Source organism: Kogia breviceps, chromosome 2 (genome assembly GCF_026419965.1).
Source record: "Kogia breviceps isolate mKogBre1 chromosome 2, mKogBre1 haplotype 1, whole genome shotgun sequence".
In the NCBI taxonomy this organism is placed as follows: domain Eukaryota; kingdom Metazoa; phylum Chordata; class Mammalia; order Artiodactyla; family Physeteridae; genus Kogia; species Kogia breviceps.
This window is the reverse complement of record NC_081311.1, coordinates 94,996,922-95,011,995: the sequence shown is the minus strand read 5'-3', so window position 1 is coordinate 95,011,995 and position 15,074 is coordinate 94,996,922. Positions and strand designations below refer to the sequence as shown.

The window sequence follows — 15,074 nt, the reverse complement described above, 5'->3', positions numbered from 1 at the left end:
CATGGTCAGTTAGCTCTCCTTTACGGCTGGCACGATGTCAATTCCACAAGATGTGAGTGGCCACCTTGAATTTATTTCTCAGAGGATTTGCAGCTCCTATGAAGTGACAGACCAGGGGACCCGGAGTCCCAATGACAGAGGAGGTAAAAATGTATCCAGAAATCCTCGGCCCACAGATTTTTGCTGACAAACATTTCTCTATATCCCAGTATGGGAGCCAAAAATTGGAAACACCTTATTTTCACAGTCAGGTTGGTTATTTCAAAAATATAACGTCCTGAAAGAGGGTCTTTAGCATCCTTTTGAGTTGGAGAAAACAGTGCTTTTGAAGTGACATTCCAGAACGAATCTTCTGGTTCTGAAGAAAGTGAACATTTTCACAATCAAAGAAGGTGTCAGTAATTTGAATTTCGAACTTGACTGCTTAGGAATAAAGATCAGAATTTCAACTAGGAATGTGCCAAATCCACCTGTATCTCTCAGCATTTGCTGTGACCACTTTCTTTTTATATATTTAAATCTTCCTTCCCTAACTTTACTCACATTCTGCTGAATGATAGTATTCCCTGGAGCCTGATTTAGAAATAAATGGAATGGTTAACAGCTAGCCTTTGGAGTCAGACAGATTTTTTTTTTTTTTTTTTTTTTTTTTTTTTTTTTTTGTAGTGGGGTGATCATGGCAAGATATTTCCTCATGGCCAGGAAATAGATAAAAAGATGTTTTCTCACATGTAAAGTGGACAATAATCATAGTTCTTATCTCCTAAGTTTTTATGAGGATTAAAAGAAATAATACACATAATGCATTTAGCACAGTTACTGCCCATATCAAGTTAAATAAATGTTGACTGCTATTAAAATCTCTTGAGCACTGGCATCTAACTCGTTGACTAACTGTAGGCTGATGTGAATCTACTTCTTTATATATGAAATGGGTTGATTCCTAAGTAAAAATCTTGACATCCTGACAATTTGATTCTCTCCCATTTGTATGGAGGCTGGGAGGGGGGCGTTCAAACAGAGTAAACCAGATCAAGGTTCACCACATTTTGCCATGTATTTATTTTTTCCTCTCCATTTGCTTTCTCCTCCTTTTCTGTTCTTCACTATTATCCTCTCACTTTCGTTCTCTTTTTTTCTTGGTTATGAGTTAGGGATGTTGGTGCCCTGAATGGGCATGGCTTCACCTCCTGGGGCAAGGGCTGGAGATGACTCTCTTAAGCTGTGCCTTTGCATGTTTGTTTATTTTCTTGTAGACGATGTCCATGCAGTAATCCTGAGATGAGAGCTGAACTCTTCGATCAATCCACTGGGCTCAGTGTGGGTTTTCCAGAAATAGTCTCTGATGATGGATTACATGATAGTAATTGAAGACAGGAACGCTCTATTTATAAAGTTGGTTCAGGACTCGCCCATCTCATCATCCTGGGAAGCGGCTTGACCCCCAGCCTCTTGGTGGGGCAGTGTAGATGCTCCTCCACAGGGACACCTGTGGCAGGTGTGACAGGGGATGGTGGAGTGGCTGCTCAGGGAAGAGAAACAGTGGCAAAGGACATCTAGACAAGTCATCCCAGTGAGACCACAGGTGGTTGGGAGGCTGGCAAGTGGCACAGGCAACAGGGCTGGGGATGCTGAGGCCCAACGGGGACCAGAAGATCAAAGCCAAGCATGTGGACGGGACTCAAAGGCCAAATGTCAGGCTGCAGCCGATTGTGAGGGAGCCCTAGGGACCAGAGGTCAAGGGGAGCTGGTGGTCAGAAGTCAGGAGTGTAACTAGATGTCAACCCTTCATCAGCTGTTTCCTTAGACAGGTGGCCTCCATCCTGCTTCCTGCTGGGCAAGGTGCTGCTTGCCATGTGGCAGATCAGGGCATGGGGGTGGGTAGAGGTATCAGATTGACTGGTACAGGATTGGGTGAGGGCAGAGTTTGACATTTTGGTGAAAGAACTGGTATTAGATGTGGTTATAGACTGAATGTTTGTGTCTTCCCAGAATTCGTATGTTGAAGCCTCTAACCCCTTGATCTGATTGTATTTGAAGATAAGATGTTTATGGAGGTAATTAAGGTTAAGTGAGGGTATAAGGGTGGGGGGCTGATCCGATAGGATTAGTGTCCTTATAAAAAGAGAAAGATCTCTCTCTCTCTCTCTCTCTCTCCTCCATGTAAGCACATAGCCAGGAGGCAGCCATGTGCAAGTCAAGAACAGGGCTCTCACCAGATCCCATCATGCTGCCATCCTGATCTCAGACTTCCAGGCTCCAGAGCTGTGAGCAATACATTTTTGCTGTTTATAAGCCATCCAGTCTATGGTATTTTGTTATGGCAGCCCTAGCCCTAGGCTAAGACAGATGTAAGGTTTAGTTTTGGGGTGCATGTAGAGAAGGGAAAGAACATGCACTTGGAGACTCAGGCAGTGAGGGCCAGCTCTCACAGAGGTCCGGTCAAGACTGGCATTTCCAGGAAGGGGATTTAGAAAAGCAAGATAGGGTCCCAGCACCTCAGAGACTTGGGAGACCACCAAAGGCAAAACAAAAGCTCGCCCCAGAGGAACTGAGTTCTCAGCATTGGAATACAAGATGCAAATAGCAGGGAAAGCTTGGGTCACTCACCGAGGCTGGTCACAGCTCTTTAAACTTGAACTGGAGGGCCTGAGTGGGAAGGGTAAGAGGGAAGAGGGTAAAGTGAACCCAGATACAGGGAAAGTAGGGTACAGAGGTTGAGGGTGAGCAAGGCCTGACAGCCAAAATTTTTGCCTATAGAAGAGTGAAGCACATAGGAAGGGCATAAGAGAGAGAAGCTCAGATCTGTGAATGTCTGGATCCTTCCCTTCATTCAGGTTTTCTTCAAATATCTCTTGATCATTGTTTGATAATATATAGTATCTGACTATGTATATATGTGTATCTATATATAATACAATTATATGTATATGATATGTATGTATATATACACGCATACAGATGTATATATGTGTAGATACATATGTAGTGTTTATATAGAGTTATTTATTAATACATACATATTTCCCCATCAGAAGGCCTCTGGTCTGGGCTCAGGGAACAGTGTGGTCAGTGGATTAGTCCTAGTATGGGAGGGAGAAGCTGGCTGATAGCATCCTGTTGGATTTACAGGACTGGGGTCTGTTACTTCTTTTTTTTTTATTGGTAAAACATTATTTAATTAAAGAAAAATCACAAGATTATGCTCCCTTAAAGTTTCAATCTTTTATATCAACAAAACAGATTAATGCTTATTGTTAAAAAAAATCAAATACTATAAATGTATAGAGTATAAATCATCAGCAATCACAATCTCTATAGATAACACTATCCTTAACATTTAGAAATCTCTACATAAAATCTTATATAGTTTCATACTTGCATTTTAAAAGTCAACATTAATAGGCACATCTTTCCAAATCAGTTAAACAACTTTCTGCCATTAATTTTAATGGTTGCATATTTTTCTATTCTATGGACTGTAAAAAAAAAATCATAAACAGAAACGTCAGTTAAATAGATGTGGGAGACTAGAATGAGGAGCTCTCATACCCAGCAACCATAGCAGAGCCCAACAGAAAGAAGAAAGACTCCTCTTATTTCCTGGCAAGGACTCAACCAATGGAAAGTCATGGATTCTCTGTTTACTATAGCACTCCCATTTTCCTTTTCCTCTTTATAAAAGCCTTCTCCTTCCCTTGCCGTGTGGGGACTTGCACATGGCCCCCCATGGTTACAGACCTGAACTGCAATTTTCTGCTGATCCCGAATAAATCCAACTTTGCTGGAGAAATATCTGGCAGTCTATTTGTTGTAGGCCAACAGGATATAAAAGGCCATTTAATCAATGCTCATTCAAGGGGCATTATAGCGCCTTACTTCTTTCCTTTTAGCTATTATAAACAATAGAATTGCCATGAATATTTATATATACACAACTCTGTACAGCTGCCTGATTAATATTTGTGGGTTACTGTATGTAAGAATCTTCTGAGGATAAATTCTGAAAAACAAGTCAATATTGTTGAGTTAAAGTATAAGCATTTCAAAAAATTTAGATTTCATTTTTTCTGAGGGAGTAAAGTATAGCTTATTTTTAGTACTTTACTATCACTTTTAGAAAGAAAAAGATCCATCACAGTGACTATGTTATTTCAAAGGAAAAAGAAAGTGCAGGATTTAGGAAAATACCAATCCAATCACATCTTACTGGGCTTAAATTCCAGTTCTGCCACCTATTAACTGTATAACTTGGGCAAGTTACTTAATCTCTCTTTGCCTTAGTTGCCTCAGCTATAAAACAGAGATAATAATAGCATCTATTTCATAGGGTTGTTAGGAGAGGTAACTATTACTACAATTACCCTGACTGATACTGGTGGTTTCTTCTCTCATTTGTCATTCTATATGATCACAAATATGACATTAAACATTCATTCAAAAAGGAAAGGCTGCTATAAAGCTACAAGAAGAATTTTCATGACTCAATTTAAGCCAACCCCCACTTTCTTCACTTATTTTTTTGAAAACTTCGTATGTTAACAGTTCCTTGAAATGGAGTGCAGAGCTTTCAAACATTAAAACAACTATCAAAATAATTGTATAATACAAATTTCTGGCGGCCATGAGATTGGTATTTCTAATATCAGGACATTACATAAACAACACATACCACAAAAAAAGTAAGAGTTAAGGGACAGTTTTCTTAAACAGATTAAGTTTAAGAGGTTTTTAAGAAGCATCAGACTCCCCTTTACCAGGGAGTGTCTTTTGGAAAACATGTTCAACTCGTAGAACTTTTGGAAAAGAAGACGTAATGTTTCAATAACTGTGCAGTCAACAGTGAATATGACACACCCAATCTTAAAGGTTAGACAAATAGCCATATAATATAAAGCATTACTGAATTTCAAACTGTCAGACTGACAATGTAACAACATGAACAAGCCCAATGTCAATTAGTACTTTTGTTAAATGAGAATAGACACCTCATGGTAAAGTCTTGTGTCATTCATCCTAATAAGCACCCCATCAATTCTCAAGAAAAACCACAACAGCAAGAAAAAGCTAGAAGGCATTACTCTAATTTTCACACTCAGGCTTGAAGCTCCATGATCATGAAGTTCATCCTCAAACAGGAGAACTTCTTCAAAAAACTTAATCTGTTCTCTGGCTTTCAATTTCTCTGTATCTATATGATCTGTTGTAGGTACAACCTTTAGCGATTCTCCAAGTAATGTTCCCTTATAATCTGTTGTATAGGTCCAATCACATGGTTTAATAACCTCCTTAGAGGGCTCACCCTCCGTCCTGCTTTCCTTCCCCTCTTAAGCACAGGCTACTTTAAGCATTCCTTGGTAGTTGTTCACACACCTTAATGCATCTGTAGCATTGAACTCAACCCCCAAGCCAGAGCCATGCTGGATTCTTAAAACGTTGTCTCCAAACATCATTTCAGGGAGAGATGGCATATGCAATTCATCAGCTAACTTCTCCACATCCGCTGACTTCATGATGTGGTCCTGGACGCCGTCAGCTTCCAGGGCCCAAAAGAGAAGTCCTGGTGGCTGCTCTGGAAGCCGTGGATCATCGCGGCCGCAGTGGGGCCCGCGTGGGCCTCACGGAACAGGCTGGAGCAGTGGTGGCAGTGGCCGCAGCGGCCAACCGGTTCTGTTACTTCTTAAAGGTCAGAGGGGGACTTTGTATTCTCAGAGCCCGCATGTTCCCTGGCTGCTCTCCTAAAAGTCTGGGCTGGGGGAGGTGCTGGGAGGGCCTGACGTCCATGCAGAGGGTACCTGTATGCACAGGTCGCCCCAAGTCCATCTTTTCTCCCAGAGATTGAAGAGGATTCCTTGGTCTGGAATGTCTCTGCCTGGCCATAGGGTCCCGCTTTCTCTGCGATTCTCCTGTCTGTGTGTCCAGGCCACGCTTCTACTCCAGTCCTGGTCCTATCTCTGATGATACTGAAACTGAGCAGGATCCTGTGGGGCTCCTGGGCATGGAAGCCTTTCAAATGCTTGTTAATCAGGGAAGGGAGGGTGTGCAGAGATAAGGGAGGAGCGGTCAAAAGAAACAACAGCACAGCTTTGGGGGCAGGGCCGGGGTTCCACCTCAGTTGATACATATAACAATATCTCTGAGCTCTTCTGCAGAGCTAAAACCCCCAACAAATGGAAGATATTAACTACGTGATGAAGCATTCTTCATTCCAGAGAGAAGGTCACAGTTTGACAACCAGAGTAGCTCATCAGGGGACCACTGGAGGCCAGATTAAAGGAGTGCAGGCCCCGCACACACCCTGATCCTTATCAGCAACCCTGCCCTTGAACCACTGCTGTAAAACTCCTCACCAAATCCTCCCGTGTTGGGACACAGTTTTGAGAGGCATGAGCCTGCTGTGCCCCCCTTTGCATGGCAAAGCAATAAAGCTATTCTTTTCTACTTCACCCAACACTCTGTCTCCAAGATTCAGTTCAGCACCGGAGCACAGAGGCCGAGTTTTCTGCATCAATATTGCCGAGCTGGTTTATTGTGAGCCCACCCCGCACTGGCCTCTGAGCACGCTATGCGTATCGGGGTGTTTAATCCTTGTAGCCACTCAAGAGGCAGCTCCTGATACCTCCATCTTTCCATTCAGGAGAAGCCTGGGACAGAGAGGTGCAGTGCCCTGGCTGAGGCTGTGCAGGTAGCCCAGCCTGTGCCCTTGGCACAGGCAGGATGCAGAAGCAGCCAGGCCCACGGCCCCTGTTGCTCAGCCCCTCCTGCCACTTCTCATCCCTGCTTTGTTCTCTGCCTCACTTTATGGGGACCAGGGATCTGCCTTCAGACTCAGTGGCTGCAGGGGGGATGATGAAGGGAGCAGAGATCATCAAATGGTTCCTTGGCTCTGAAGGGACGGAGGGAGACCTTAAGACAGTGAGTCCTTAATTTCTGTTGGAGTCATAAATAGGAATCACAAAGGAGGCATTGTCTTATGGCTCAAATTGGAATAACCTTAGTTGAACTGTGTGTGCGTGTGTGTGTGCGTGTGTGTGTATGTGTGCGCGTGCGCGTGCTAATGCTTTCCATTAGCAGACACAGGGTATGAGCTGCTTTGTGCTGGGAGAGGCAGACCCTGCCAAAGGCTGTGGAGTAGCTCACAGGCACCAGCACCACTGAGGAACTTTTGTCCATTTGGGGAAATAAGACTTGGGTTTTTTTTTTGGTTGTTGTTTTTTTGTGTGTGTGTGGTACGTGGGCCTCTCACTGCTGTGGCCTCTCCCGTTGCGGAGCACAGGCTCCGGACCCGCAGGCTCAGCGGCCATGGCTCATGGGCCCAGCCGCTCCGCGGCACGTGGGATCCTCCCGGACCGGGGCACGAACCTGCGTCCCCTGCATCGGCGGTCGGACTCTCAACCACTGCGCCACCGGGAAAGCCCGAGACTTGGTTTTGAATCCAGCTTGACCCTGTACTTGCTGTGGACACGTGGACAGGAGACTCAAGCACTCTAAGCTTTAGTTTTCTTATCTGGAAAATGACGATGAATACAATCTAACGATGCCTTGAAGAGGGGTTGACCTGCGGCTGTCGAGCTCGGAGCCACGTCCTGGCGCAAGGCAGGTGACCATGGTGGACATGTGTATATCTGCCTGCCCAGCATCCATTCCCCCATCCATCCTCCATCTGAATCCCCCTTTGGAATTCCCGCTCCCCTGCCTTCTGACACAGAGGTGGGTGAATGACCCTGGGCTGGCCAATCAGAGCCACGGAATCTGGTCCAGGGCTGGGCATGTGACCTAATCCAGGACAAACAGCACTCGATCTTGAGACTTTCGCTGGAATGACTTGGACAGAGAAGAACTTGACCAGGAGCTGCTGGTGGCCATCTGGGACCCACATAAATAGAGCTTTCCTGAGAACAAAGCTGACAGGCAAGAGAAGAGAGCTGGATGGATATAAATCCATCCAAAGAGAAAGAGGCAAGCCTGATGGCATCCTTGGGCCCAGGATCCAGCTGTGCTGCAGTTAAGATGTGCCTCCGCATTTCCCAGGGACACAAACCAATGAACTCCTGTTTACTAGGTCAGCCCCTCACGGTGGAAAGTGTCTTGGTCGAGTCAGTGCTCAGTACCGCTGACAGGAGGAGAGGCGTGCTCAGAGAATCCTGTCCCCACACCCCACCCTCTGCACCTCTGCCATCTAGCTGTTCTTGAGTTATATCCTTTTATAATAAACCATTAATCTAGTAAATAAAATGTTTCTCTGAATTCTGTGAGCTGCTCTAGCAAATTAATTGAACCCAAGGAGGGGATTGTTGGAACCTCCCATTGGTAATCTCTTGGTCAGAAGCACAGGTGACAACCTGGGCTTGTGATTGTCATTGGAGGTGGGCGGGAGGGTGGCAGTCTTGTAGGGCTGAGCCCTTAACCTGTGGAATCTGATGCCATCGCCAGGTAGATAGTGTCAGAATTGACTTGAATTGTAGGACACCCTGCTGGTGCTGGAGCATTTCCTGCTGGTGTGCAAAAATCCACACACACATATTGGAATTGGGTGCAGAACCCTAAGTAGCCAAGCTTGATATGTTAAATGAAGCAACCCAGTCCAGTCTTAGTGTAATAGGGAAGAAAAAACTTGCCTCCATATTAGAGCTGCTTCTTTTACTTTAACCTTTGTATTTTATTGCTTTTGCTTTGAATTAAGAATGTTGCCTCTAGCCTGAAATATACAGGATAGCCCATTCTCAGGGCTCTGACCTTTAAGGGGATGACATTTTTCCATTCAGGTAGAGAGAAAAAGTTGCAGAACAGAGAATAACATTTGTCTTGTTTTAGGTTTACCTGGACAAAGGATTCCTGCACCTAGAAGTTGGTAAAGACCAACCACGGCCTTGCCTTTAAAAGTGCCTTGCTGGATCTCTTCGGGGAGTTCGGGGTGTTTGGGGGCACGAGCCACACATTCTTGCATGGCCCTGCAGTAAATCCCTCCCTGCTCCAAACTCTGATGTTTCTGTTTGTTTAGTGGGGCCAGCGAACCGGCATTGGGTAACACTTTGTCCATCATTGACACCTTGGATAGCCCTGGTCAACAATTTCTTTTTCTGGTCTCATTTTCCCATCTGTAAAAGAGGTAGTTGTTCTAGGGAAATTTCCAGGGCCTTTCAGGTGAAACATTCTTGCCTCATTCAGGGGAATTTACGCCCCAGTTACAAGCAGTGGCAATTATTCTGGCAGTGCCTCTAAAGACCTACTCTCTTCCTCCTTCTGTCAGCGTCCGCGCCACCCCCCACCCCCCCAGTCCTCTTTGCCTGCTGCCATGCACGTAGCCACAGGGGCCACCAGCGCTGAGTGGGCAAGACATGACAATTCTGTTGCCCATCCTTGATTAGCATGGCTGTGTCTCTTAATCCTGATGCCAGGCAGAGTATGTTTGATGGCTGGCCAGCCAGCGGGTCGGTTGGAGCTGTGTCAGGGATGACTCCAGCTTCAACCAGCGGAGGCTGGAAAGTGACATCCTTTGGCTCACTGCCTGCTTGGCGGGGATGGAGAATAGGACGTGAGGGGCCACCCAGACCGGGCCGACAAAGTGACTGCCGTGTCCATTACGGTGCCAGGCTTTCATGCTGCAATGACCCGGACCTTGTTGTGGCCACTGTTTATTTGTTTGGCCTGTGGAGACTGCAAACCAAATGGCATGACACCCGTGTCAGGGCCACTCATGCCGATTTTGACAGCCATGGGAAGGACTGCAGAGAAAAGGATGCTGGGGACAGACAGTTCGAGATGGAGAAGGCCTATTCCCCCCTCACTAATGACCCTAAAATTGATTCAATGATCCAGAAACTCCAAAAGTAAAGCCATTAGTCACAATGTTGTCAGGGAGAAAAAAGAAAGAAAGAAAAAGCCGTGCGTATCGTTTTGGAGCTGATTCTACACAAGTGCCCACTCAGCGTGCCTGAGTGCCTGAGCCAAGCTGCCTGGTGTAATTATTGTTTGCCCTGCGTGGGATTAAGGCAGGCACACGACCAGCGCGCCCAAGTGTCAGTCAAGGGCCAGTGCCCCGCCGAGGGGGCATGGGGGGAAGGACTGGCTTTCCTGGCAGTGGGCTGGCGCCTGTCCGGTCGAACCATTATCCCATCAGCTTTGAGGGCTGCTGAGTACAGCTGCCAACAGTGGGGGAGAAAGAGCCCCAAAGTCACTTCTAGGACATCTCTAGGTTGAGAGGGAGAAAGAGAAGAAAATGTTAAAACAGGAATGGTGGGGCTCCAGCCATACCCCCCTGCTTGGGCAAGGCTCTTGTTTTCACTTTGCAGTACCAGTAACAATAACAAGAACAATAATGACAGTTTTTATTGATCACTATCAGCCATGTTTTTTTTTTAATTGAAGTATAGTTGATTTACAATACAGTGTTAGTTTCAGGTGTACAGCACAGTGATTCTGTTATGTATAGATCTATATCTATTCTTTTTCAGATTCTTTTCCCTTACAGTTTATTACAAAATGTTGAGTAGATTTCCCTGTGCTATACAACAGGTCCTTGTTGATTATCTGTTTTATATACAGTAGCGTGTGTATCTGTATATAATATAACCCCAACCCCCTAATTTGTCTCTCCCCCTCCTTTTCCCCCTTGGCAACCACAAGTCTGTCCTCTATGTCTGCGAGTCTGTTTCTGTTTCGTAGACTGGTTCGTTTGTGTCGTATTTTAGATTCCACATACGAGGGATGTCACATGACACATGTCTTTCTCCGTCTGACTGACTTCGCTGAGTATGATCTTCTCTAGTTCCATCTATGGTGCTGCCAATGTCAGCCATGCTCTATGCGGAATTCTTTGCATTTCTGAACTCTGATCTGAGACAGGGAAACTGAGGTTCCAAGCAGTTAAGTGCATTTTCCAAAGCTGTGTGCGGCCAAGTTGGTATTCAAACTCATACACCTTTCATTTTCCCGCATTCCTGACTCCAATGTTACAGTACTACATAAATATGTGTGCAATGAATGAAGAAATTGACGGACCATTTTTTCTCTTTTCTACGGTACTGCTATGGCTGAACACTGAATTACCTTCCTTCTGGTTTCCAATGGCAGGCAGGGTTGGCTGTTGGCAAAATGTGAAACCCCATCCTCTCCTTTTCCTGTGCCTTACTTCTTTTCTGAGTGGTCATTCCAGACTTAGGAGCAAGACAGAAGAATGGATAAAACAAAATAAAACTTGGGATCTCAACAGAGATGGGTGCGTATCCTTGCTCCACCAAACACTCTGTTCAGTGAGTTAACCTCACTGAGCTTCAGTTTCCCCATCTATTTAATAAGAATAACAGACAATGGTGTGTTAGTTTCTGCTTTACAACAAAGTGAATCAGCTATACATATACATACATCACCATATCCCCTCCCTCTTGCGTCTCCCTCCCACCCTCCCTATCCCACCCCTCTAGGTGGTCACAAAGCACCGAGCTGATCTCCCTGTGCTATGTGGCTGCTTCCCACTAGCTATCTATTTAAGCATTCTGCAGAGGATATAAGGGGTAAGAACGATTTGGGTAGACAGGGATACCAGAAAGGAAGGAGTTGGAAAGGAGAGCGGTAACGATCGTTATGGAGATAAGGGCGCATTCAGTCTGGCCAGTATGAGGCTTTCACTCAGCCATGTGCCAAATTAAAATTAAATGCTTTTGTGCTAAAAAAAAAAAAAAGAGTAACAGACACACTGTTATAGCGAGCTGTGATGAAGATTTGGTGGTGAGGGTCTGGTGACTTGGCCCATACACCTGGTATATGGGTGCTGGGCTCAGAGAGGAACCCACCAAGTGGAACTTGCCACCTTCTTTCCCTCTGACACCCCCATTTTTCTCTCGGCTTCCTTCTGGGCTTCAGGAACACATGCTAGGGGCCTGGTTCTGGGAAGATGAAATGCCACAATAATGAAATCCTGCAAAACTGCAAAACTCAGTTCTCTGAACTTTAGTCATTTAAAATCTCACACACAAAGCTTGGGAGCTGTTCATTTAATCCAATTCAGTTCAGTTCCACAAACGCGGACTCCACGCCCCTGAACCTGGCACGGAGCTGGACTGGGGATGCAGAATTCCCATCTCAGGATGCTCACATTCAGGTCCTGGCATCAGGGAGAGATATTTAAGTGAACAGTTTGAAACCTGGTCCCCTTGAGTGCAACAGAGAAGTGTGTACGGAGCCCCACAGGACACAGGGAAACCGTTGCCGAAATTCAGCCTCTCTACGCTGGTGCCGGATTAAATCTTGGAGACAGAATTTTGGGTGAATTAGAAATAGCTTTGCCAGGCAAAGGGGGCCACAGTGGGCTAATCCCTCCAGACTGTGTCCCTCCCTGGAGGGGGTAGTGAGGTGTCTTACAGTGTTCAAGGAGCAGGGCGTGGTCGGCTCGTGGACATTCTTCTGATTGGCTGGTGGTGAGGTCATTGGGAGTCAGCATCATCAATCTTCTGGTCCCAACTGGTCTGGGGTCTATGAGCTTGCGGGCAGCATGCAGTTAACTTCTCCCACCTGTTGGGGGCTTCAGTATCTGCAAAACACTCAAAGAGTGTGGCTCAGAATATGATATGTAGCCCTTGAGGAGGAACTAAAGGTCCTTGATTTTCTTTAATGGCTAGAGTATTATTATATTGTCTTGCTTGACTGTCTTCCTTCCTTTCTGCATTTTCTCCCTTCTCTGATTAAATTTGCCCTTTGACTAGTTTTTCTATAGACAAAAAGCAGGCAGAGATGGGTGGAAGTCTATTCTGGGAAGGCCTCATAGGGTCCTGCTCGGTTATAAAACTAGGGTGGGTGGAAGGGCAAGTGTCTGGGTGAGGCTTCTTAGAGGAAGTAATGAATAAAGTGACTTGGGGAGGATGAATACGTGTGTGCCTGGGAGAGAAGAAGGTGGGAAAGGCTTTTTCAGCACAAGAGCCAGGCAGTGAAAGAGACAGAGAGACGGTGCTTCCTGTTGAAAGGACTGGAGAATAATTTCATAGCATTATATGCAGAATTGTTGGATTGTTCTCCAAAATGTACCTAACTTTAGGACAATTTGAGAACACCGTGGGTCAGAATGTAAAGCCTCTTGAATGATATGAGCGTCTGCTAACTTAGAAGTCATTAATCCATCCCCGCCCACAAGCATGCCGGTGGATGATGCTGGGATAAGGTTTACATTATTTTGCAAATCTTTTCCCCTACTCCCTTTTTTCCCCCACAGATAGTATTGCAGGGTGATCCATTCTTTTATTCAAAAACCATTTTGTGATGGCTCTTGGGGTGTGTCAGGCTCTGTGTGTGTGTTGGTTCTGCAGAGCAGAAACCCATAAATATTCTCCTTAGTGCAGTGGGAGAGTGGATGTTTACGATGCTTATTACAGATGTATTACGATGTTTTGTACACATAGTTATGATGCCAGTGGCACATGCTAGAACAGGGGGGCCCAGAGGGCTGGACACTAGTCTACTCTAGTGGAACCCACAAGACTGAGCAGATCTTCAGTCCCTGGTGGAAAAGTCTTTCTACGTGATTAAATGCAATTTGTATGCTAACTGCCTTACCTACTCACAAAAACAGTTTTTGGAAAAAGGAGGTGAGGAGGTTTCAGTGGGTGAGTGGGAGGTATCGTTTCTTAGGTGCCGACAGTGGGGGCCTCTTACAGCTAGGATTTTATTTAACAGTAAACAAGAGACTCAGAGAGGTTAAGTGGCTTGCCCAAGGTCACACAGCTAGGAAGTGTGCCAGCCAGGTTTCAGTCTAGCTTGCACAGCCTGAGGCCGGAACCACTAGCCCCATGTGGCCAGTGAGCACTTGAACTGTAGCTAGTGTGATTGATCTAAACTTTTACTTTTGGAGGATTTTAATTAATTTAAATTAAAAATAAAAAGCAGATACTCCATTCCGTTATTGAACTTGTATGTGAATCTACTCTTCCAGGTATAAATTTGACAAACTCCAAATACAGATCAAATATTTCATTCTTTTTTTAAAAACTATTTAGTGCCCATTTATTTGTTTATTTAGGATTAAAAAATTTTTTTTTGGAAAGACTTTTTAAAATTAATTGATTAATTAATTTGGTTGTGCCAAGTCTAAGTCGCGGCAGGCGAGCTCCTTAGTTGCAGCTCTTGGGCTCCTTAGCTGTGGCTCGCTGGCTTCTCAGTTGTGGCATGCGAGCACTTAGTTGCAGCAAGCATGTGGGATCTAGTTCCCTGACCAGGGATCGAACCCGGCCCCCCTGCTTTGGGAGTGTGGAGTCTTAAACACTATGCCACCAGGGAAGTCCCATATTTAGGATTTTTAAAAAGTTGAAGTATAGTTAATTTACAATGTTGTGAGGATCAAGTATTTCTTTTTTTTTTTTTTTTTTTGCGGTACGTGGGCCTCTCACTGCTGTGGCCTCTCCCGTTGCGGAGCACAGGCTCCGGACGCGCAGGCTCAGCGGCCATGGCTCACGGGCCCAGCCACTCCGCGGCATGTGGGATCTTCCCGGACCAGGGCACGAACCCGCGTCCCCTGCATCGGCAGGCGGACTCTCAACCACTGTGCCACCAGGGAAGCCTGGATCAAGTATTTCTGATGCAAATTTAGTGTCCCCATTGAGATGTCCTGTAAGTGTAAAATATACCCCACATTTTGGAGACATACTGGTTACATGTTGAAGTGATGATAATATTTTTAGATATGGATTAAATAAAAACTATTTTAAAGATTCATGTCATCTGTTTCTTTTCACTTTCTTAATGTGGCTATTGGAAATCTTAAAGTATGCGACTTGAATTCTATTTCTCTTGGATAGTGCTGTTCTAGGTCAGAGTTTTAAATAAATGAATGAATGTTGTTAACTCATCAGGGTTACTGTATGTAGAACAAGATAGTAATAAAGCACACTCCAAAATCTTTTTGATTTCTCTATGTTAGCTGACCTGGCTAGCCCTCAAGCCATAGGAATTGGGGAGGCCTTTATTGTACACAGAAGGATAACACCACTTCACGTGGTACTTTTCAGACAGGCTTGTACAAGGCCAGGGGTCTCTGGCATCAAATGTAGAACAAATTAGGGGCGTGATCAGACTGGTTGGTGGGCAGG

At 45.2% G+C, this 15,074-nt stretch overlaps 1 pseudogene; it reads right to left on the bottom strand.

Annotated features, from left to right (window-relative positions):
* Positions 1-4,970: 4,970 nt before the first annotated feature.
* LOC131751521 (TIP41-like protein) lies at positions 4,971-5,590 on the bottom strand (annotated as a pseudogene).
* Positions 5,591-15,074: the final 9,484 nt, after the last annotated feature.